The sequence below is a fragment of the Pinus tabuliformis genome, chromosome 1_1 (assembly GCF_031772625.1).
Source record: "Pinus tabuliformis cultivar Carrire ecotype Pingquan chromosome 1_1, CPIR1, whole genome shotgun sequence".
Lineage (NCBI taxonomy): Eukaryota > Viridiplantae > Streptophyta > Pinopsida > Pinales > Pinaceae > Pinus > Pinus tabuliformis.
This window is the reverse complement of record NC_142297.1, coordinates 408,528,682-408,554,837: the sequence shown is the minus strand read 5'-3', so window position 1 is coordinate 408,554,837 and position 26,156 is coordinate 408,528,682. Positions and strand designations below refer to the sequence as shown.

General features: G+C 34.2%; 1 pseudogene; it reads right to left on the bottom strand.

The window, feature by feature from the left end:
* Positions 1–23,179: 23,179 nt before the first annotated feature.
* LOC149213414 (toll/interleukin-1 receptor-like protein) overlaps positions 23,180–26,156 on the bottom strand; it is a 172,795-nt pseudogene continuing 169,818 nt past the window's right edge.

Below are 26,156 nucleotides of genomic sequence, written 5' to 3'. Positions count from 1 at the left end.
CATTAGGAAATGTAAGAGATTTTTTATTCAAAGGTTATGGTAGGGGTTTCTCTATGGGTTCTAAACAGAACAATTTACATGGGCATAAAAACTATTACCTATACATTGTGGATCTCTACTAGCATGCCAAACTACTTCTTGGCAAGGTTTTGGTGGACAGGTGCCAAACTCATGACAATTTGATGCACTGGTTGGATGAGTTAAAAAAATTACTATTGGATATAGGAGGACAACCGTCTAGGCTTGAGATGGGTTTGCTTCCAACTTCACTCATTTCACCACCATGCAAAGTTGAGGAACAACCTATCAACTTGGATACCTCTCTATCATCCCAATGCACATGATTTTGTTATTGTTTATGATGTTTAAATTATGGAAAGCTAACTTAGTTCTCACGGGGATTATTTTCCCATTTATGAAATAATTTTTGTTTACGCTAGTATTAAGCAAATCTCCTTGGTTTTGTAGAGTTATGGAGTTTATTATTTTTATGGGGAATAAGTTTTGTTTCTTATTCTTTGGTCTGGTTATGGTTTTTTTCTTTGATAAGGAAACATTGCAATCTATACTCTTTTGTCTCTAGTTTGGTTTATGGTAAGTGAGAGATAGAGAGTTTCTTAAACATGATGTAATTTTATAAAGCATCAATGCAACTTTTATCTTACAAAAAAAAATAACAACTATTATAGCTATATATATTAGTGGTTGGTAATCTTCAATAGAAATTAATCAACTAAGAAAACTCTTAGTGAGGATTTTATGGAAATTCATTATGAATTTTTATAGTTGATGTTTTTTATGGGTATTCCTTATACTTATCTGAAATTATATAGTTTAAGTTTTAAATTTAATTATGGGGAATAAGTAATTTTGGAAATTCTTTATTCAAGTATATAAACATATTTATTAAAAGTTACTACCCATAATTTAAGCAATTTTTTGTATAAATTTAAATGAGTAAAAATATAAACATGTAAATTTATTAAAATTAGTATATACCAAAATTTATGTAAATTTACATATTTATTAAAAGTTACTACCCATAATTTATGCAATTTTTTGTATAAATTTAAATGAGTAAAAATATAAACTTGTAGATTTATTAAGATTAATATATACCAAAATTTATGTAAATTTAGTTAGAAAAATCATTGATGTTGTTAATTTTCTTGTAAATTTTACATTAAATACTGAAGATTAAAAAAAAATATAATTATCGAACACATCTTGATGATTGAATTTGCAACCCCTTCAATTCCAAACTAATGGTAGGAGGGGAAGGAAAACTTAGATCAATCTAATAATTTTGAGAAAATAAAATAAAATAAACTAACTATAACTATAGTGTGCCTATGAAGGGGTTAAAGACCATCATAAAAAATTATAAAATGATGTCTATGTTATTTGGTGGGTTTCTTCAGTTACACCAAGATCAACAGGAAATAGTCTTATGTGGCTGCCTATTTTATCGTACTTAACTATTGGTTAAGTGTTGGTTTCCCTATCTATGGGGAAGAATTGTGGTTTTTTATTTTTTGTGAGGGTATAAAGACTAAATGTGTTTTTTTGTGAGGATGTAAAGACTACTCTAAAAAATTATAATATGATAATTATGTTATTTGTTGAGATAGATATTATTTATAAAGAGAATTCCACAAGTTGATATCGATATTAATAAAAAATAAATATTAATATAAATTAGTTAGTACAAATTTTCTAATAGTTTATTTGAATCTCTAATTAAAATATTTTCAAAAAATATGAAATTCAAATATCTTATTCACACATTTTTTTACTTCTAATTACATTACAACATATTTGTTTTTTTAATTATAAAAAATATTATTTTTTTATTTAGAATATATTTTTATTTTTTATATTTATTTTAAAAAAATATAATTAACTAATAAACTTACAGATTCTTATAAGCAATAGAATAAACCTCTTAAGTTAATAAAAAGATTCTTATAAGCAATAGAATAAACCTTTTAACTCAATAAAATGAGTGTTACAATTAATGGGACAGTATCATCTTTCATGGTAAAAAAGAATATACTATGCTATATTATTATTGTGCCGTCGAAATGAATATACTATGATATATTGTTGTTCCGTCCAACTTCACACTACCCGTTATAAGTTAATGGGTGTGCCGTGCATTTCAATAACTCTACGTCTGCCCGTTTAAATATATATGTGTGGAGAGAAAGAGAAATAAAAGTTTTGTGTATTAGTTTCTTATTTCTTTCTCTCACTATATATCTGCCCCAAAGGAAAAATAAAAATCTAATGTATCTTATTAAAAAAAAATATTTTAATTTAAAATATAAATAAAACAATTAAATGTTCACACTATATATATAGATATATATATAAATTTATTACAAATCATATTTAACGTACATAATATGTATATGTTTATTATAAAATATATATATAACAAAGTTTAAGCGGAGAACATTTACTTTCGTTTACCCTATGGGACATCAAGGAGGCTCTTACTTCATTTGGGTGGATCTCTTTTTCAATAGGGAATTAAACACCACGTCATTAGGGAATTAAAAAATATTGTGGATGGCCTCTCCAAGGATGCACTCGACCTCATGATTGGAATTTTAGTCTTCTCTCATTCTCGAGATGGACTGGAGCTTGAACACATGTGTCAGGCCAGGGTAACTCCAGAATGGGCAAAAGAAAACTGATTGATTATTTCATTAGATAATTATTGTTTATATACATAAATGAGACGGATCAGTTCATCTTCTTGATGACTGTTCACGTTCTAGTTTACCCAACCGCTGAGGATTAGGTGTGAACATTCCCCCCCTTAATCTGAAGGGATGTTGGTGAGTCCAAGCATCGTTCTGAATCTTTCAAGCTTTTCTCTTCCAAGTGCTTTGGTGAAGATGTCTACAATTTGCTCATTTGTGGAACAATGACGGAGATGGATTGTTTTGGCCTCAACATGATGTCGGATCAGATGATATTTAGTATTGATGTGCTTAGTACGATCATGGAACTTTGGGTTCTTGGCCAACTTTATTGCAGAGGTGTTATCAATCATGAGTGGAGTTGATTGTACTTGTTTTACCTACAAATCTTCGAGAATTTTCCTGAGCCACACAATTTCTTTCGTTGCTTCAGCTGCTGCCACGTATTCTGATTCTGTTGTGGAATCTTTTGGAATTGATTGTTTGCGTGATCTCCAGGAGACAGCTCCTGATCCAAGACTCATAGCATATCCTGAAGTAGATACCCCAGTTTCTTTGTCTCCATCGAAGTCTGAATTAGAGTATCCAATCAAGCTGAAGTTGTCCACCTATGTATACTTGATTCCAAGGTCTTGAGTTCCCTTCAAGTACCTTAGAACTCTTTTTGCAGCAGACCAATGTCCCTCACAAGGCTTTTGCATAAACCTGGAGAGGATTCCAACAGCAAATGAAATGTCTGGTCTGGTAGTAGTGAGGTAGATGAGACTTCCTACAAGCTGTCTATACTTTGTTGCATCCTCAAATTCCTTTCCATCAATAGATGTGAGCTTCAAGTTTTGTTCCATTGGAGTAGAAAGAGGATTGCACTCTTTCATGCCAAATCTGTTTAACAAATCTCCAATGTATTTCTTTTGGGAAAGAAATATGGATTTTGGATGTTGGGTTACTTCAATGCCAAGATAGTAATGAACATAGCCCAAATCAGTCATTTCAAAACTTTTTCCTAATTCTTTCTTTATGGATGCAATATAGCTTTCATTGTTCCCTGTCATTAAAAGATCATCTACATATACCACAAGATATACAACTGTTTTGCCAACTTTCTTGACAAATAAAGTTGCATCATCAAGATCAAAATGATTGAAGTTGAGTTTCAGAAGATGCTCAGTTAGTTTTTCATACTAGGCTCATGGTGCTTGTTTGAGGCCATACAAGGACTTCACAAGTTTGCATACTTTATGTTCATGTCCTTTCACAGCAAATCCTTCAGGCTGGTACATAAAAACATTCTCTTTTAGATCTCCATTCAAGAATGCAGTTTTTACATCCATTTGATGGACTTTCCAACCGTTCTGAGCAGCTAGTGCAAAGAGTGTACGGATGGTGGCCCATTTTGCTGTGGGGGCAAAAGTTTCCTCATAATCGACCCCTTCCTTCTGTGCAAAACCTTTTGCCACAAGCCTAGCTTTGTGCTTGTCAAGTGAGCCATCAGCTTTGTATTTGTTGTTGTAGACCCACTTGCAGCCAATTGGTTTGGTTCCAAATGGAGGATCAACCAGCTTCCAAGTTCCATTCTTTATGAGGGCATCATACTCCTTCTGCATCGCTTCTTTCCATTCATCATGAGAAGCAGCTTCTTTGAAGGAAGTTGGTTCAAAATCTGTAGAAAAGTTCAATTCACAATCATAAGTAACATCCATATCAACAGGTGAATTAGAGTTATCTACATCACCTCCATCTTGTCGGTTTGAATTTCTGGTTCGTGTTTTTCCGATTTCATCAGGATGAACACTTTCAGGTGTCTTTGTCAGCCACTTTGGGGGCCCTTTCTGAGATGGTCTAGGCTGCTCTGTTGATTGAGTTGGGACTGAATCAAGATTGAGTCTCCCAATTCTATCAATTACATCACTTAAAGGATCATCCGGTGTTGGAGTTTCATGCAAGGGAGATTGTTCTTCAGAAGAAGATTCCACATGTTGATCTAGTATAGGAATCCCCCCTTCAAGATGTGGAATCTGATTATCAAACTCTTGAAATGATTTTGTTTTTGTGAATCTATCCAAGCGATCAAGTTGTCGCTCAACAAGACTGTCAGATTTGGATGATTCAAGAAAAATGACATCTCTAGATACAACAAACTTTTTATTTACTTCATCATAGAGACAGTATGCTTTAGAGGTCTTTGAATACCCCAGGAAGATACACTTACGACTTCTAGCACCAAGTTTGTTTCTATGTACCTTTGGTATTAAAGCATAACAGGTGGAACCAAAAATCCTGAGATGTTTTACCGAAGGAACATGTCCATACCACAATTCATAAGGAGTCTTGTTTCTTATAGCACTAGATGGACATCTATTCTTTATATATGCAACACATAGAACAGCATCAGCCCAAAACATTATCTTTACATTTTTGAAGAAAAGCATGGATCGTACCATATTCAAGATTGTTCTATTCATTCTTTCTGCTACACCATTCTGTTGGGGATTATAAGGTACAGTTGTTTGATGTTTGATCCCATGTTGGCGAAGATAGTTTTCAAATTCATTTGATGTATATTATTTTCCATTATCAGTGCGAATAGACCCAATATGAGATTGTGCATCATTTTCAATCCACTTATGAAAATTCTTGAATGTTTGAAAAGCATCAGATTTGTTCTTCAATAAATAGACCCAACACATTCTGGTGTAATCATCAATAAATGTCATGATATATTTATTTCCATTTGCAGAAGGAACAGGCATTGGACCACATAAATCTGAATGAATGAGTTCAAGATTCCTATGTGCTCTTGAATGTGAATCATGAAAAGACTGTTTGCTATGCTTTCCTAGAATGCAAGCATCACATTGCTTATGTTTTCTAGGAATTGTAGGCAAACCAGCAAAAACATTTTTCTTTAATAAGCGTAGACTATCATAGTTTAAATATCCAAATCTAGCATGCCATAATAAACTTGATGGAAGTGTACCTTCTTCATGATGAGAAATATATGAGAAATGTTGTGCATGAGTAGAGGTTCCTTGCAGTTTAAGAAGTCTTTCTTCTTCTATTCCCCTCATGACAAGTGAGTGGTCAGATGCCTTTCTTACCTCGAGCTTTCCATCAAACATATGAATGGAGTGACCTTGATGGCGGATGTGGACCAAGGACAAAAAGTTTCTCTTGAGCTGTGGGAGATATAGAACATGATCCAGAAGAAAGTCTGGAAGACTAGGCAGTTTAAGCCTGATTGTGCCAAGCCCTGATGGCTTGATTTTTGACTGATCTGCAAAGTATACTACTCCATCAACATTGTCAGTGAAATCTTCAAAAAAATCTTTCCTATGAGTCATATGACAGGTTTCTCCTGAATCAAGCAGCCAATCATTTTTCGAAGAAGTAAGTGAAGCATTAAACAAATCTTCATTTACTCCAATGTTACATTGTGCCTTAATATAGTGAGCGGATTCAGGTGCTTTACCTTTGTCTGTATCATCAGTTTTACCTTTCTGCTGATTTCTTCTCTGCTCAATTTTGTCCCATGGAAGGTTGCATGTAGAAGCATCATGTGATCCATTTCGTTTGCAGCGAATGCAATGCGGATCTGCCTTTTCTCCTTGAGAATGTCTGCCCCCCCTTCCTCTGAAGTATCTTCCTCTTCCTCTTCGTCCACCTCTTCCTCTTGTAGAATCTTGAGCAGGATGCTTTTCTTTATGAGCAAGGCAAACAGTCTCTTCAGAAGATTCAGGGAATGTCTTCTTTCCAAAGGCTTTCTCTATTTCAGCAAACTTTTTCACAAGAGAGTCAAAGGTTATATCTTTAAGATTTCCATTTGCTTGTAATGACTCAAGATAATTGGAGTAGGTAGGATAGAGTGCTTTGAGAAAGGCAATAAGAGGGATATCCAGCTCAACCCTAGTGGATTTAATATCATGCATTATAGACTTTACTTCAGATGCAAGAGTAAGAGGATCATTATTTTTCAGTTCAAGAGTGAAGAGTTTAATCATGAGTTGAACAACTTCAAGTGCAGAATGTGAATCATAGAGTTCTTTCAGCTTTTGTAAAGCTTCAAAGGCAGTGGAATAGGATGAAATATGACGACTTACTTCTTCATTTACAGATGCTGCGATCAATGCATAGGCTTTGCTGTTCTTGTTTTCCCAAATGACAAGTTCTTTATCTGATGTAGGCTGCACAGGGTCTTTGTCTTCTTCTCCGACACACACTCCTTTACACAACTCATTTTAGATGAGGGTGTGTTTTACCATCCGAGACCATTCAGAATAGTTATCCTTGCCAGTGAGAACTATTCCTACCATAGAGATGATTGAATGCATTCTGTAAAAAATACTTCTACTAAGAAAAAAACTTTTGCTGATAGAAAGAACTTCTGCTGATAAAAAAAACTTTTTGCTGATATACGGTGAAATTGTACTCAAAAGGGTAACAGGTTTCAAAATCTTTATGCACTAAGTTTTCTTCAAATGTCTCCAAAATTTTATAAAATATCCTCCACAAAATATTCAATAGCTTTCAAAACTTATTGAAATAGCGTCCAAAACACATTCAAAAACTTATTCAAACAGCTTACAGCGCATTCAAAAACTTATTCAAACAGCTGGTCAATATATATATGCTGGTCAATCATCAACAAGGCATATACATGCGGTTTAATACCAAACTTTATGGAAACATATACCACTCGGACGGTGCCAATAGTTCTCTGACAAGAGCTTTCAGGCCTTCGAATAGTTGTAACCTTCGATGGATTGAATCGCTATGTGCCTTCCAAGAGCTTGGCATTGAGCACAGGTCGTTGGCTCCAAAAACAAGCCTAAACCCCACTATTTTTACAGCAGAAAGCGCAAACACCCTCAGAACTTACTGAAGGTTACCAATGGATATGACATAGAGGTGAGGTTGGCAACATTCGCATGCAGGTCACAACGAGGGATTTTCATTCTCAGTGGGAGCGAGATTGTTACCAATGTTACCCTCCAGCAGTCGGTCGCTCCTAGCTCGATCCTAACCCTCCACCGACGCCGCGAGATATATGACCACAAATGAAAGGGCATTGTGATAAGCTCGGTCCACAGCGTAATTCTCCACAACTTCCAGGTAGGCGACGTTGCATAAAGCGATACAGTTCATATATACAAGGGGGTGACCAAGGTGTGGATCGATCAATTGACCTCCTTCAATGGGAAACTGGGCCTCGTCACTGTAATTCAGGGCTCCATCGATGTGACCATCTCCAACTCTTTGCTTTCACATGCTCTTGGGTGGTTCGGACATGGATACAGTCGATCACAAGCTCAGGGTTACAGTTTATCGAAACTGGTTCTTTGAATGCTTCATGGACGCGGAGACTATGACCATAAATGCGAAGGCAAATCATACACAGTCACCCTTGATTGGACTCTGTGCTATTCAAAACCCATGAGTGTGAAGACCAGAGCCGAGGCGCAGAGCGGATTGGTAGAAAGTGTCTTGCGAAAAGATATGAATCTGATACGCCGTTTCCTTTGAAATCTCCTCAATGGAAGGATTTCAAAGCCAGTGCATCAGGTGTGGACAGAGGCAATCAATGCGCAAAGAATCAATGACTTTTAACGGATGCGCATAGAGTCAAACATTCAGGCATGGCCAGACAAACGTTCAGGCAGAGGCGTTATGGCCAGACAAACATTCAGGCAGAGGCGTTATGGCCAGGCAAACGTTTCAGGCAGAGGCGTTATGGCCAGGCGCGTTATGAACAGAGGAGTTACAAGGAATCTGGGACCTGCACTCTGATACCATGTCAGGCCAGGGTAACTCCAGAATGGGCAGAAGAAAACTGATTGATTATTTCATTAGATAACTATTGTTTATATACATAAATGAGACGGATCAGTTCATCTTCTTGATGACTGTTCACGTTCCAGTTTACCCAACCGCTGAGGATTAGGTGTGAACATTTTTTGAAGAAAAGCATGGATCGTACCATATTCAAGATTGTTCTATTCATTCTTTCTGCTACACCATTCTGTTGGGGATTATAAGGTACAGTTGTTTGATGTTTGATCCCATGTTGGCGAAGATAGTTTTCAAATTCATTTGATGTATATTCTTTTCCATTATCAGTGCGAATAGACCCAATATGAGATTGTGCATCATTTTCAATCCACTTATGAAAATTATTGAATGTTTGAAAAGCATCAGATTTGTTCTTCAATAAATAGACCCAACACATTCTGGTGTAATCATCAATAAATGTCATGATATATTTATTTCCATTTGCAGAAGGAACAGGCATTGGACCACATAAATCTGAATGAATGAGTTCAAGCTTCCTATGTGCTCTTGAATGTGAATCATGAAAAGACTGTTTGCTATGCTTTCCTAGAATGCAAGCATCACATTGCTTATGTTTTCTAGGAATTGTAGGCAAACCAAAAACACCATTTTTCTTTAATAAGCGGAGACTGTCACAGTTTAAATGTCCAAATCTAGCATGCCATAATAAACTTGATGGAAGTGTACCTTCTTCATGATGAGAAATATATGAGAAATGTTGTGCATGAGCAGAGGTTCCTTGCAGTTTAAGAAGTCTTTCTTCTTCTATTCCCCTCATGACAAGTGAGTGGTCAGATGCCTTTCTTACCTCAAGCTTTCCATCAAACATATGAATGGAGTGACCTTGCTGGCGGATGTGGACCAAGGACAGCAAGTTTCTCTTGAGTTGTGGGAGATATAGAACATGATCCAGAAGAAAGTCTGGAAGACCAAGCAGTTTAAGCCTGATTGTGCGAAGCCCTGATGGCTTGATTTTTGACTGATCTGCAAAGTATATTGCTCCATCAACATTGTAAGTGAAATCTTCAAAAAAATCTTTCCTATGACTCATATGACAGGTTGCTCCTGAATCAAGCAACCAATCATTTTTCGAAGAAGTAAGTGAAGCATTAAACAAATCTTCATTTACTCCAATGTTACATTGTGCCTCAATATAGTGAGTAGATTCAGGTGCTTTACCTTTGTCTGTATCATCAGTTTTACCTTTCTTCTGATTTCTTCTCTGCTCAATTTTGTCCCATGGAAGCTTGCATGTAGAAGCATCATGTGATCCATTTCGTTTGCAGCGAATGCAATGCAGATCTGCCTTTCCTCCTTGAGAATGTCTGCCCCCCCTTCCTCTGATGTATCTTCCTCTTCCTCTTCGTCCACCTCTTCCTCTTGTAGAATCTTGAGCAGGATGCTTTTCTTTATGAGCAAGGCAAACAGTCTCTTCAGAAGATTCAGGGAATGTCTTCTTCCCAAAGGCCTTCTCTCTTTCAACAAATTTTTTCACAAGAGAGTCAAAGGTTATATCTTTAAGATTTCCATTTGCTTGTAATGACTCAAGATAATTGGAGTAGGTAGGATAGAGTGCTTTGAGAAAGGAAATAAGAGGGATATCTAGCTCAACCTGAGTGGATTTAATATCATGCATTATAGACTTTACTTCAGATGCAAGAGCAAGAGGATCATTATTTTTCATTTCAAGAGTGAAGAGTTTAATCATGAGCTGAACAACTTCAAGTGCAGAATGTGAATCATAGAGTTCTTTCAGCTTTTGTAAAGCTTCAAAGGCAGTGGAATAAGATGAAATATGACGACTTACTTCTTCATTTACAGATGCTGCAATCAATGCATAGGCTTTGCTGTTCTTGTTTTCCCAAATGACAAGTTCTTTATCTGATGTAGGATGCACAGGGTCTTTGTCTTCTTCTCCGACACACACTCCTTTCCACAACTCATTATAGATGAGGGTGTGTTTTACCATCTGAGACCATTTAGAATAGTTCTCCTTGCCAGTGAGAACTATTCCTACCATAGAGATGATTGAATGCATTCTGTAAAAAATACTTATGCTAAAAAAAACTTTTGCTGATAGAAAGAACTTCTGCTGATAAAAAAAACTTTCTGCTGATATACAGTGAAATTGTACTCAAAAGGGTAACAGATTTCAAAATCTTTATGCACTAAGTTTTCTTCAAATGTCTCCAAAATTTTATAAAATATCCTCCACAAAATATTCAAACAGCTTCCAAAACTTATTGAAACAGTGTCCAAAACGCATTCAAAAACTTATTCAAACAGCTTACAGCGCATTCAAAAACTTATTCAAACAGCTGGTAAATATATATATGCTGGTCAATCATCAACAAGGCATATGCATGTGGTTTAATACCAAACTTTGTGGAAACATATACCACTCGGACGGTGCCAATAGTTCTCTGACAGGAGCTTTCAGGCCTTCGAATAGTTGTAACCTTCGATGGATTGAATCGCTATGTGCCTTCCAAGAGTTTGGCATTGAGCACAGGTCGTTGGCTCCAAAAACAAGCCTAAACCCCACTATTTTTACAGCAGAAAGCGCAAACACCCTCATAACTTACTGAAGGTTACCAATGGATATAACATAGAGGTGAGGTTGGCAACATTCGCATGCAGGTCACAACGGGGGATTTTCATTCTCAGTGGGAGCGGGATTGTTACCAATGTTACCCTCTAGCAGTCGGTCGCTCCTAGCTCGATCCTAACCTTCCACGGATGCCACGAGATCTATGACCATAAATGAAAGGGCATTGTGATAAGCTCGGTCCACAGTGTAATTCTCCACAACTTCTAGGTAGGCGACGTTGCAGAAAGCGATATAGTTCATATATACAAGGGGGTGACCAAGGTGTGGATCGATCACTTTACCTCCTTCAATGGGAAACTGGGCCTCGTCACAGTAATTTAGGGCTCCACCGATGTGACCATCTCCAACTCTCTGCTTTCCAATACGAATTTCAACATGCTCTTGGGTGGTTCGGACATGGATACAGTCGATCACAAGCTCAAGGTTACAGTTTATCGAAACTGGTTCTTTGAATGCTTCATGAACGCGGAGACTATGACCATAAATGCGAAGGCAAATCATACACAATCACCCTTGATTGGACTCTGTGCTATTCAAAACCCACGAGTGTGAAGACCAGAGCCGAGGCGCAGAGTGGATTGGTAGAAGGTGTCTTGCGAAAAGATTTGAATCTGATACGCCGTTTCCTTTGAAATCTCCTCAATGGAAGGATTTCAGAGCCGGTGCATCAGGTGTGGACAGAGGCAATCAATGCGGAGAGAATCAATGACTTTTAACGGATGCGCATAGAGTCAAACGTTGAGGCATGGCCAGACAAATGTTCAGGCAGAGGCGTTATGGCCAGACAAACGTTCAGGCAGAGGCGTTATGGCCAGGCAAACGTTTCAGGCACAGGCGTTATGGCCAGGTGCGTTATGAACAGAGGAGTTACAAGGAATCTGGGACCTGCGCTCTGATACCATGTCAGGCCAGGGTAACTCCAGAATGGGCAGAAGAAAACTGATTGATTATTTCATTAGATAACTATTGTTTATATACATAAATGAGACAGATCAGTTCATCTTCTTGATGACTGTTCACGTTCCAGTTTACCCAACCACTGAGGATTAGGAGTGAACAACATGGTTTTCCACATATAAAATAAAAAAGACAGTTTTTTACCATTTGTTTTCTCCCCTATTGTAGGAATATATAGGGTAAGTCCTGAGATAGAACACCAAAGGAAGTCGCTCACAAAAAGAGCACAAATCAGTACACTAGGATTCTTGATGTGGTTAAAACCCTTAAAGAAGGAAACAGTCCACAGCCTAAGACAATGCAACCACTTTAGGCAATTTATTAATGTAAAAGAAATAAAATTTACATAACCTTTCCTTATGAATGGCCACCTTACAAATGACCCTCAATGCTCTTTAAATAAATATCATGGACCAATCGGGTGTGAATCCATGGATCAGGTGTTGGTAATACCGAGGAGATAATGAACCGTCGGATCACTTCACGTCTAGAACATATTTTGACCGTCAGATTGTAAGTTACACAAGTACATAGTAAAAAAAAACACTTTACCTAACTTTACACTAGACCAAGTTATACTTAACTATTTCCTATGTGTCAGAATACTCTAACATCCCCCCTTAAGAACAACTTGGGATAGGATTGAAGGATGAACAAATATGACACAATAGGAGAAGGAATGAGGCATTAGAGCATATCCCTGCTTAGTGGCAACTTCCTGAAATCCAACCATAAATCGAAGATTAGTAAACTTCACCTCCGTGAGAGCCTTTGTAAAGATGTCTGCAACTTTATCATCAGTTAAGCAATATTTCACTTCAAGAACATGGTCATGAATGAGCTTTATAATGAAGTGCATGTGTAGTTCAATGTGTTTGCTGCGCTGATGTTGGACTAAATCTTTGCATCGTTGAATGGCATTTTGATTATCACACCAAAGTGTAGTCGGATGCTGCTACTGAAAGCCAAACTCTGATAGGATCTGACGAATCCACAGGGCTTCCTTACTAGCTTCTACAATGCCACGATACTCCACTTCTACTAAAGAAAGAGAAATGGCACATTGTTTCTTGCAATCCCTTGTAATAAGTCTAGAACCAAGAGTGAACACATAACCTCCAGTAGACTTTTGATCATCAGGGTCACCAGCCTGATTAGAATCAGTGAAACCAACCAATAGAGGAAATGCTTTTGCACTATAATGAATCCCAAACTGAATTATACCTCGAACATAACGAAGTATTCTTTTAGCAGCTTTCCAATGAATTTCATGTGGGTTTTGCATAAACTGAGCAATAAGGCCAACAACAAAGGAAAGGCCAGGACGAGTATGGGTCGATACAAAAGTTTTCCTACAAGCTAATGGTATAAGGTAGCACTAACTTCAGGGGAAGTACAAGTGGCTGAAACTTTGGCTCCAGACTGAAAGGGAGAAGGGGTTGGCTTACATTCTTCCATGTGAAAGTGGCGTAGAAGATCACAGACATACTTGGACTGGGAAAGGGAAATACCTTCCTTGGATTACAAGACTTGAAAACGAAGAAAATAATGCAGGTGTCCTAAGTCTGTCATTTCATACTGATTTTTAAGGTTGGACTTCACATGGTTTATAAGGTTGGCATCACTACTAGTAAGGATAATATCATCAACATAATGAAAAAATGATAAGAGACTTACCCACTTTCTTGGTGTAGACAATATTGTCATAATGACACCTAGAAAAAGCCAGTATCTGAAAGAAAGCTATCCATTTTGCCATGCCAAGCCCAAGGGGCTTGCTTGAGACCACAAAGGGATTACTTGAGCCGACATATAAGGTTGGAGTCTATTTGTACACAACCAAGAGGTTGTTCCATATATATTTCTACATGAAAGTCCCCATGCAAGAATGCAGATTTAACATCCATCTGATGGACTCCCCATTTGAAAGAGGTAGCAAGGGAAAGAACAAGCTAGATAGAGTTCATTTTGGCAATAGGGTAGAAGGTTTCAGTATAGTCAATGCCTTCAAGTTGTGAAAAGCCCTTAGCAACAAGACGAGATTTATGCTTATCAACTTTTCCATTTGGTCTAAACTTGGTTTTGTAAACCCATTTAAATCTAACAATTTTTCTTCCCTCTAGAAGAGGAACAAGATCCCATGTATCATTTTCCAATAATAAACGATATTCTTCATTCATAGTTGCGTCCCAATCTAGATGGCCTGAAGCTTCTGCAAAGGTGTCAGGATCATAATTCGTTGAAGCTTGAGCTAGTAAAGAAGAGGCTTTATCAAACTCAAAACGTGTACATCACTGATCTGTGGGTTCACTTACAAGAGAACCTGTTGCATCCCGAGTAGAACAGACCCATTTTGGAAGCCGAGGAGCTGAAGGAGGATCCTGAGAAGGTGGGGGAGGATTTTGATCCTCGTTGTCATCATCTAAAGAAGAAATATTTTCAGACATAGTAGGGATAAAGAGAGGTGCCACACCCAACAAACTAGGCTCGTAGGCAAATATATTTTCAGTAAACTTTACATCTCTTCTAATGATAACATTTTTGGATTTAAGTGAAATAAGTCTATATCCTTTGACATCTTCAAAATATCCAACAAATACATTTTTCACTCTTAGGTTCTAAGGCTTTATGTTTCTCATCTAGAATATGGGCCCATGCTTCACTTGTAAAAACACGAAAGTGACTTAGATCTGGTTTAATTGAGCTCCATGCTTCTTCTGGAGTGATATTTTTTAAAACCTTAGTAGGAGTGCAATTTACTATGTCATTTGCACAGTTAATTTCTTGTGCCCAAAAATTAAGAATAAGTCCTTTAGATTGAGGCATACAATTAGCCATTTCCTTTAAAGTGTGATTCTTCTTTTTAGTTACGTCATTTTGTTGTGGAGTATATGGAACAATATGTTTCATTTGAATTCCATGCTCAGTGTAAAAGTTGATGAATTTGTTGTTAACATATTCTCCACCATTATCAGATCTTTGCTTAAGAAGTTGATGTCCAGATTGTTTCTCAACAAAGGCCTTAAAGGACAAGAACATGTTAAATACTTCAGAGAGTAGGATGGTCCTAACTTTGTAAGAATGGAATAGATAAGGCTACCATCTCCTTTCTTAACCTTAACACCTTCAAGAGAAGTCTAAGGTTCTTGAACTTTGACAAAAAATCTTCAATGGAAGAAAAATTATTGGAGTACAACGTAAGAAACTCATTTTCGAGTTGATGGGCTCTAATTTCATTTTTAATTACAAACTTTATTGATATGTTTCATTGCTTCATCGTTGGTATGAAGTTCTGCGATATGAAATATAAGGTCTGAAGAAATAGACATCCCTATCATCCCACATGCTTGATATTGTCTATTTTCCCATTTGGCTACCTTATCTTCGTCTTTAGGTTTAGATTCTTGGCCTAAGGCTATTCTATAAAGACTTTTACTTCTAAGTAAATCCATACTGTAAGATAACCATTGGAAGTAGTTGGTGCTATCAAGAAAAAAATGGCATGGACTTTCCATTTTAATAGAAACTGAAGTTGTAGATACTGAAGTTAAGTGTTCCAATGGAAAGATCTCGAAAAATGAGGCCGATTAAAAAAACGGCTCTCGAAACAACTTCCGTGGTGAAGAAGTTGTGTTTTTTTTAAGAAAAGTTGTTGAAGATGTCGACGAAGTACGTGAATGTGTGAAAGTGAATGATAATTTTATATTTTTTTTTAAAAATCTCCCCCCTTTCCAAACTTAATCTAAGTATCTCACTTTAAAAAAAAATTTATGTGACCCACTTTTATAAATAAGTGAAAGTCACTTTTCCAAAGGTACTTTATGAGCTACCCACTAAATTGTAACTTAAATAAAATATAAAGATAAAGAGACTTTAGAATTATAAGCGACTCACTTTTTATAATGGGTGAGAACACTTTTACATAAAGTAACTTTAAAACATAAGTTACATGTGCTTTTGAAATGTAACTCAAAAAAAAGAAAGACTTCAACCCAAGACCTCTATTCTCATAAAGTAACTTTGGACCAAGTGAGCCAGTTTAAAAGGTTATTAGTTTTTGAAAAAAAGGAAGGGCTTTTTTGTTTTGTCACTGAAGCATTGGAGTGCATGCTTACTTGAAAAATATATTTTTTTCCTACAAAACAAAAAACCACACAACCCAATACGGACATGCCAAAAAAACCAAACCTTATGGCTTGAAGTTATATTTCGCCTAAAACTAAATATTTTACTAAATATTTCTGATTTTTTGATATCACACTAAGGCGTGGCAAAAAAGTCCTTACACATGAGAAAAATCCTTCATTTTTGTTTTTGTTTTGCTCAGATCCCGCAGAGTTACGGGGAAAAGAGAATACGTCGAGTTCTGGGGAAAAGAGATTGCACTGAAATGAAAGGTATAGATCCGATAGTAAAAACCAAAGAGCTAAATAAACCAAAATAAACAGAGAGATGAATAACTAAAATTGAAAATAAAGATTGTATACCTCCAGATCTTGAAAATGACGTACCTAGGGCTACCAAAAACCTTTTCGCGTGATATGAAAGGACTTCCTCACTGGAACAGATGCTCCTAACACAATAGAGCAGTCCTCTCGACCCAAAAGCAGTAAAAACTAGTAGATCTTGGAAATGACAGTCGGGTGCAGTTGTACCAGCTTTGGATTTGGATCACCAATGGATGCAAACCTCAAATAGCTTTGATACCATGTAGGAATATACATGATAAGTTCCTAAGATAGAACACCAAAGGACACCGCTCACAAAAAGATCAGAGATGAGTACACCAGTATTCTTGACGTGGTTAAAACCCTCAAAGAGGGAAACAGTCCACGTCTTGAGACAACACGGCCACTTCAGGCAATTTATTAATGTAAAATAAAGAAAATTTACATAAGCTTCTCCCATGAATGGTCACCTTACAAATGACCCTCCATGCTCTTTAAATAGAGATCATGGAGCAATCGGGTGTTAAGCCACAGGTCAAGTGTCGGTAATACCGAGGAGAGAATGAACCATAGGATCACTTCATGTCTAGAACATATCATGACTGTCGGATTGTAAGTTACAAAAGTACATAGTAAAGAAACACACTTTACCTAACTCTACACTAGACCAAGTTATACTTAACTATTCCGTATGTGTCAGAATATCCTGACACCTATGGAAATTAGTAATTTGTAAAACACTTCATTTTTCTTGTTATCATAGTAATATATATATATATATATATATATATATATATATATATATATATATTCCATCCTCAAACAATAGCACACCTGGAATATTATATGGAGTCTGTGTTATATACAACAAAGTAATATTCGCATGTAACAAATACAATTTTGGTATGGAAACCACTAGAATTTTAATTGAACCTCTACTTTTTTCTATGTATGTAAAGATTACTGATCAAACATTGGTATATTCTCTCTTCAAGAATAAAAATCACTTTCTCCTTTATATGTGTGGGGTGAAAGAGAAATAGATGTCTAACATATGGTATTAAAATGACAAAGAAAATATAGAGAATAAAAAAATATTGGAGAAATTTTTTCGTATTACATTGAGAGGTGATTTACAACCTATTATCAATTAGAAAAAACACAAAATTATATTAAATTAAGTTATTAGGAATCAAAAAACGCAAAATTACATTAAATAAAGTTTTTTTGAAATATATAATAGTTAAATAATATAAAATTATATTAAATCAAAAATAAATAACTATGTATAAAATAATAATAATAATAAAATCAATATAAATATATTTTAATATAGATTAATATAAGTAGAGATCAAATTTATTAATATGGAGTAATTTTTTTGAATGAATGAAATAATATATGACATAAAATTAAATGATAAAAAATTACACGTTGTTAATGAATTTGATTTCCTTCGGTGCTTGATTGTTTATAATGTATGAAATGTATGATTATTTTTGTAGTAAATATGAAATTAAAAAGTCGCATATAATTTTGATTATAAATTAAATATTTCAATTTTACCTTGAATAAAATATATAAATGTGTGGGAAGATGGATTTTAAGAAATAGTAATAAAGAAATTCAATATTTACTATAAAATAGTTTATTGTCTACTTTACTTAAAATATTATAATATCTTCTCTCTAGATATAAAAATATTAAAAATAAAGCCCCAAGGAATAGCTCATTTGGTTGAATCTTCATTGTTAAGAGGTCACAAGGTCAAATCTCCTCGATACCCTTGAGGTTAGACCCGATATATTATGTCACCTTTGGTTTATTTATCATGGACATAGCTGCCACTCTGTGACCGAAAACCATGGTTTCCTTAAAAAAAAAAAAAAAAAAAAACTATTTAAAATATAAAATCTCTTATGATTGAAATATTTTGATATTGTGTTACTTAGTGTAGGGGAAATGTGTAATTTTTTTATGTTTAACATCACATAAAACAATTAGCATAAATTCTCCTTAACTTCAAACTTATTAGAAGATCAAGTTCATAAAAATAAATCTCTAATGTGGTGTGAGCATCTTGACATGTGGGAGGGAACATGGTCAGTGCCCCACCAAGTATACGAGATAATGAATGTGGCCATATGAGCCATCCCAAGGGAATTAAAATTTGGATGCTTCCACACAGATGAGTGTATAACTTAACGATTAGAAAATTGTGGTTTCTAATTGTTTTGGTATTGATTTAATGTTCATAATTTACTCAAGGTTTATCCTTTCAATGATGTGAGGTCATGGATTCTGACAATCCTTGGAGGGTCTAGTCCTAGCCATCGCTCCCATATTTTATCATCAGTCTGAGCTGAACTAATCATTCATTTTTTGAGGTAAGAGATTTCAACATGAGAGAAGGGATTTTTAAAAGTACCAAGGATAGCAGGGTGGCGCACTATTGTTTTTCATGGCTCTAAATTTTTTGGTCTAGTTCGTTATTTTGAAAGTGGTGTTTTTAGCTTCCTCTTCAAATTTCACTACACTAGGTTTTTCCTTTACTATTTGACCATTTCTCTAGTGTGTCTTTTAGGACTTAGAGCTTTTGAGTTGTCTCACTCTAACTTGCTCTCCTCTTTGGTCCCTTGCCTGGCCTCTGAACCTTCAAGTTTCTGAAGGTTTTCCTTCCTGTTGTGGCCCTTTCCACCTACTACTTTTCCTGTGTCAACTTATTATCGGTCACTTACTCCAACTCTCCATTTCCATCCTAATTTTTTTCTATTAACTCATTTTTCCTCTGTGGTGGCATTCTATTTGATTTTGACTCTGATTTTGTATGTTAGCTTTGGTTTTTCATGCCACACAAGTGAGATTGAAATAGGGAATGGGCATATTTCAAGTAACAAGGAGGCTATTGCACTTAGTAGAGAGTAGATAGCTTGGCCTAGAGCTATTGAGAAAATACCCCGCAAATCATTTAAGATGGAATGTCAAATTGTTGGGGAAAAAGACTTCTTGACAAATTCAAAAGTTCTTGGAGAGATTGCTGACTACATACCTAATACAAGATAAAGCCGAGGGAACTTCAGTCAAAATATGTACACTATTGATATTTCTTGGCACTTGAAACTTCTACTCAACCATATTTTGCTCAGTCAAAATGATACCAATAAAAAGATCCAATTATTTTTGTCAAACACAATTTTATAATCCATTTCTTAATTGTTTTATTAAACTTAACCAAGTTTGTATGCGATGCTACAAAATTATATTTCTATCATTAATTTAACTTCTCAAATGGCGGACAAGCCTCAACCTTAAACAATTTTAATACTTTTACCAATTAATTTATTTTTTTTTTCTTGAAAAACAAAATCTATCCTAATAAAATTATTTTTATATCTAAAAAATATTTACATATCCAAATAAATTAAGGTATTTTAATTTATATCCAAATATTCAGCCCTTTCAATACATATTACATACCGAGTTAAACTAAATGTGCGTTAATTGTATAACTGGGTCCCATTAAAATTCTTAATATTGACTCAACCGTGAAGGTCTCATCCAATGATGATAATGGTCGAGATAATACCATTGTCGTTTGTGTTCATTTCATACGAATCTAACTAGATTATGTGACATGTAAAGGTAAACGTCGCATTACTTACATCAAGAAGCTTCCTTTATCCGATTGAGATGATTCCTTTGACATAGAAGTGGCCAACTAAAAGTAGAGATTGAGGAATTTAAACACATGATCAAATACATGATAGATCATTCTTAAAGGGTATGAAATGGCAAGGTCTAGCCCTAAAGTACTCCTCATAAAGTAGGGAATTCATTAACATAAAGACTATATATATCTATATATATATATATAAATTCTTCAAATTCATTGGGTTGATATAGATTAGGGTTGATATAGATTAAATAACTGGTATAAATGTATTTTTTAATAATAAAAAGAAAATTTCAAGAGATTTGAATAGCAAGTATAAATGTAGAATTCAGATGGATTTATATTGTTTTAATTTTAATAGTAAGTTTATAGGTATGATATTGAATTTTTTTATTTCAGATGGATATGAAAATATTGTATTTCATATATATATATTTAATAATATGGTTAAGAATGTGGGTTTAATGGTTAAGAACACGTACTTCTTCATAAGAGGTCATATGTTCAAATCTAAAGGGGGCTAGAGTATGCACATTTTCATATAATTTAGCAGGTACAGTATATACATTTCCGTAGACTTTCGTCAGTAGAGTATGTACACTTTCATAGATTTCTTCCCTAAACTTTGTTAAGTAGAGTATGTCCACCTTAATATCCTTGCATAGAGTCCCACAAACAAAATATTGTTGCAAGCAAGTTTCAAACACCAATATAATGTATGACTTGGTTTAATGGACCTCAAACAATGGGATTTCAAACACTAATATAATGTATGACTTAGTTTAATAGACCCCAACTAATGGAGTTTCAAACACCAATATAACATATGACTTGGTTTAATGGACCTAATAGTTGAAAACACATACTTCCTCACAACAACTTATATATTCAAATTTCAAAAAATTAGAATATGTACCAATATAGTGTCACTTCATATCAATATGTCACTTGACACCAATATAGTATATGATTTGGATTAATTAATTTAATAATTAAAAACACACCCTTTCTCATAAATACTCATAAAATCAAATTCAAAATAAAATATATACCAATATAGTATCACTTCACACTAAATTGTCAAAAACATTTTTCTTCCTAATATATTAGAAATAATACTATATATAGTAATTTAAAAATAAAATAATATGTATTATGAAAAGAAATGATAGAATAAAATAAAGTTAAAGAAAAAAAAAAAAAAAATTACCCATGTGTGTGAATGTGTGTAATCTAGTAATAGATAATAATCCATAAAAATACAAATATCATAATATATATTAAGAAATCAAATACGCAACAACTTAAGCATCACTAAAAACTATAAATGTTACCCAAAAGAATGTAGAAATCTTCAAGATATAAATTGAATGAATCACTTTATAACTTAATTTCATGAATGAAACAATAGGTTTATGGAATTACGTAATCTTCCTAATTCAAATAACATTGAAAAGTTGGAATGACGAGAATGTTGGGAAAAGAAGGAGAATGACGAAAATGTTGAGAAAAGAAGGGCAACTTCAAATCATTTTTAAGTGATGTTATGGTATTTAGGGCATTAAGCTATTGTTTGAAGTGTTTTTATTTTATATAAGTAGGTAATTATGGTTGACAAGTAAAATGGTAAATTCGTAAGTAGTGGTTTTTGTTTTTTTAATCATATTAAAAAATAATTAATTTTTTTTCCAAAAATATTATAAATTTAAAAAAAGTCAATAATATCATAATATGATAAAGACTTTGAGTAATTATTTAATCTAATAAATTTGTTTGAAAATATAATAAAGAAAAAAAAATCATAGAAAATTTTGATTAAAGAGGGATCTATAGATGTGTATCAAAAACATGGATTAAAAAAAAAAAATACATCATAACACTTGAAATGGAAAAGTGATTCCACTCCTTTGACATATCACACCTATAAGCAAAAAGGTTCCCACATCACTCGACAATTAAAAAAGAATTCCACATTCAGAAGGGGAGACAAAAACAACTTGAACAATTATATAACCACGATTCATAATCATCCTAGCAATGTCATTGGATGAATTACGGAGAAAAAAATAAGCCTATGAGAAAAGAGAAAGGGAAAAAGATAACGGGAAAGAGATAACAACCACACGTTGGTTTCGTACCAGAACACTCGGTTATCAAAAATTACGTCACAATAAAGCATATAATACATAAAATTAGTACAACAAAGCCATACAATCATATGTTTTATATTGTCTTAAGAAAATTATGGGAGTAGATTTTTTGTATATTTTATTTGAAGGTTATTGAATATAGTCCTAGTATTATAAGACAGCTATGAAATTAATCTTGGGCTTCTTTTAAATTAATCCAAAAAGTTACTGATTCACCGTAATTTAACGAAAAAAAAATCTCATAGACACAAAATTACATATATATTTATTTTTACGGAGTCATTTTAGCTTAAAAAAATAGTCCCTAATAATATGGACACACATATATATTCGTTCTATTATCATGTAAACGTTAAAATCAAGAACCACACTGCGTCTTTTAAAAAATTCAACACTTGCATTTCGCCTACTCAGGTTGATTTCTCAAATGTTCAGATACAAGGCAACGCTGAAATTTAGGACAGTTTATATTTTATAGTGTCAAGTTGAGTCTTAAGAGTTCTTTTTGTATAAATATTGGGATAAATGTGACAATAAGATATCAGTCTTCTCCCGGACAGGGAAAAGAAAATATTCACAAGTTTTTCTCGCTCATTTGAATGATTGATTTTATTCTCATACATATGGCTAATTCCCTCAAATTTGTTCCTCACAGAAAAAAAACCACTGCAAGAACGACGGAGGTATATTGCTTGAATATGTGTTCGGATCTCTTACAACTATAGCGTTCCCGTTCTCTGTTGCTAACGTTGTTCTATCAAAATATTATGCTTCGTCGTCTTCACTTTAGTTTTATCAGCTTCTCACATGACATCGTCGACCAGTTGCCCGTTGTCACTGATAATATGTTCAATAATATCAAAGTACAAGTAAGAAACGCCTACATAAATAAAGCGTGATATACCACTTATTCCATCAAATTGGAAAAAGCTTCGTCACTTAAACATATATTCACAATGAAATTAGCTGCAAAAAACAGCTACATAAATAAAGTGTGATTTACCACTCAATCTAAGAAATTGAAAAAGATAAAATGAAGAGGGAGATCATATGTGTCTACCTCGAAACCCTCTCTCCCTGTAACTTCCATCAGTCTCTTTGCATTTTTCAATATTGTCGGACTAGTAACCTGCGCTTTCTGTTGATGAGTTTCAGGTTAAGTATTTTTTCCTCTTTGAGCATGCGCAGGGCTTCAAGGTCAGAATCGACCCGTGTGTAACACAGGTCGCAAGGCTGCCTCTGTTGCTTATTCTACTGTAATAATTAAAAAAAGAAAAAGAAAAAAGAAAAAAAAAAGATAAAAAAAGAAAAAGAAAAAAGAAAAAAAAAAGATAAGATGAAGAGAGAAAGTTGCAGGTGGAGAGAAAAAGAAAAAAAAAAGAAAAAAGATAAGATGAAGAGGGAGAGTTGCAGGTGGAGGTCTCACCCATCATATGTGTCTACCTCCAAACCCTCTCTCCCTCATGTATCAGAGTTTCTTTCCATTTTTCAATGGCATGGGCTGGTATCGCGCCTTCTTTTGGTTCTATCATCATGACGTCCTGGTAAATGTATTTGGTAACAATGTCTTTTTAGAATATTACCAAAAAACTATAATTAATTTTATACGAAACTTGTTGGATATATCATCCTGACGTCCTGGTAAATGTATTTGGTAACAATGTCCTTTTAAAATATTATGGCTTATAATTATGTCCAAAAAGCTATAATTAATTTTATATGAAACTGGTTGGATATATGATGGATGGAGGTCCAAAAAACTATAACTAATTTTATATGAAGCTTGTTGGATATATGATGGGTGGAGGTGTCAACCGTCATATGTGTCTACCTCCAAACCCTCTCTCCCTCTAACTTCCATCAGAGTCTCTTTCCATTTTTCAATACTGTCGGACTGGTAACCTGCGCTTTCTGTTGATGAGTTTCAGGGTCAAGTATTTTTTCCTCTTTGAGCATGCGCAGGGCTTCAGCGTATACACCTTTCGTGCCGTCCACACGATTCCACCAAATCTGTGTAGGCTTCACATTGTAGAAAACTGGAATAATGAGAGAGTGGGATTGCAGCATGAGTACAAGCTCATCCATGCACCATTCTGATTCTGCCACAATATGAATCGACGCAACCTTAATGGCGTTTTCTATCACGGACTTTGTTCTGTTTCCTTTTTGCGACGGTTACATAAATAAAGTGTGATTTGCCACTCAATCTAAGATAAAATGAAGAGGGAGAGTTGCAGGTGGAGGTCTCACCCATCATATGTGTCTACCTCCAAACCCTCTCTCCCTCAGGTATCAGACTCTCTTTCCATTTTTCAATGGCATGGGCTCGTATCTTTTGATTCTATCATCATGACGTCCTGGTAAATGTATTTGGTAAGCAATGTCTTTTTAAGAATATTATGGCTTTTCAATAGTATTTGGTAACAATGTCTTTTTAGAATATTATCGCGTATCAATATGTCCAAAAGACTATAATTAATTTTATAAGAAACTTGTTGGATATATGATAGGTGGAGGGCTCAAACCGTCTCTTCCTGTAGCTTTTATCAGATTCTCGTTCCATATTTCAATGGTGTGGGATTCGTAGTGCGCCTTCTGTTGATGAGTCTGTTGATGAGTTTGAGGGTCAAGTGTCTTTGGAGGTCTTTGAGGATGGGCGGGGCCTAAGCATACCCAAAAGGACAGATTCACATTCGGTAGAACAGCTTGCTCTCTGGTTGCAATCCATTGAATCTGTATGCAGGTATCAAAATAACCGGTTCCAATTTGATATAAGTATTGATTTTCATGGGTTTTGATTCTATCATCATGACGTCCTTGTGTCTCTTGTAACAATGTTTTTTAAGAATATTATGGGTTATCAATATGTTAAAAAAAAAAAATTAATTTATATGAAACTTGTTTATATAATTTTATTTTTAATTATTTAATTAAAAAAATGATATCACTATTTTAAAGATAAATTTTATTTTATTTTATTTTTATTTTTTTATTTTTTATTTTTTTTTGCGTATATTACTAAGAATATTATAATAATTATTAATAATTAAACTAGTCCAAATATATAAAATAAATTATTAGTAAATGCCTATAGACATCAATGCATAATAAATATCAAAACACTTATTTTATTATACATCTCAAATTGCTAAAATTTAAAAAAAGTCGTAAAAATTAATCAAATTATAATTTTAGTTAAAATAACATTAATTATTATTAATGAAAAAATTATTTAATATAAATTTTAATTATATAGATTTTAAAAAATCATGTAACCAAAGTCTTAACCATAGAGATTCACCCGCACTTTATCATGGGGATTCTTAACTTGTAAATAGACTTTGTTACAATATATGGTGCCAAGATAATGGTTTATCAATACCAAATGTCTAGAAATCATAATTTATTTTATATGATACTTGTTCATGTGATATTTTTGTTAATTAATGAATTTAATTAAAAGGGGGAAAAATATAACTACTTTAAAAATGAATCTCAACTTTTAAATTGTGCATATTATTAAGAATACTCTAATATATTCTATGGACATTAAATCTCTACCATCTATTTAATAATTTTTTATAATTAAATGAAAATTTTGGAAGCCTTATTTTTGGGAAAGGCTTATTTTTTCAACTTAAGGTAGAAGAAGATTTATTGATTTTTATTTTTATTTTTTTAATTGACAACCTGGATTGACTCTCAAGGGAATATGCTCAACATATGCTTACTTTGAATGCTTATCAACTATATTGATTCTCAAGGGAATATGCTCAACAT